Source organism: Corylus avellana, chromosome ca11 (assembly GCF_901000735.1).
Source record: "Corylus avellana chromosome ca11, CavTom2PMs-1.0".
Lineage (NCBI taxonomy): Eukaryota > Viridiplantae > Streptophyta > Magnoliopsida > Fagales > Betulaceae > Corylus > Corylus avellana.
The window spans coordinates 3,323,448-3,323,867 of NC_081551.1; positions in this window are offsets into that span (position 1 = coordinate 3,323,448).

Here is a 420-nt window from a genome sequence, read left to right on the forward strand (position 1 = left end):
CATTTAACAAGGATTAATGCCAATCATCCCGAGTCAAAATTGTTGAAATTGATAAATTCGAATAATTTAAAAAGAAAAATAGGTGTTGATTTACACATTTTCATGTCCAGATCAAAGTTCATCTCCTTCTCTTGCTATTTACTGTACTTTGGATATTCTGACACAATGATGACCACTGCTCACTTTGTTTCTCTCTGCATCCAACCAAACACCAAAAATAAAAAAAAATTAATGGATTTCAAGGACCACAAACAACCGGAGTTGGAGCATGAGAACAGATAAAACCCCTCATAAATAGACAAAGACAATGACAGTAACCTGTCTCTGTGTGTTTTTTGTGGGTGGTTTTATGTTAAGATCTCGTGATTCATGGATGACGTTTCGACAGGGTGAATTAGGATGTTTAATAAATAGATTTGT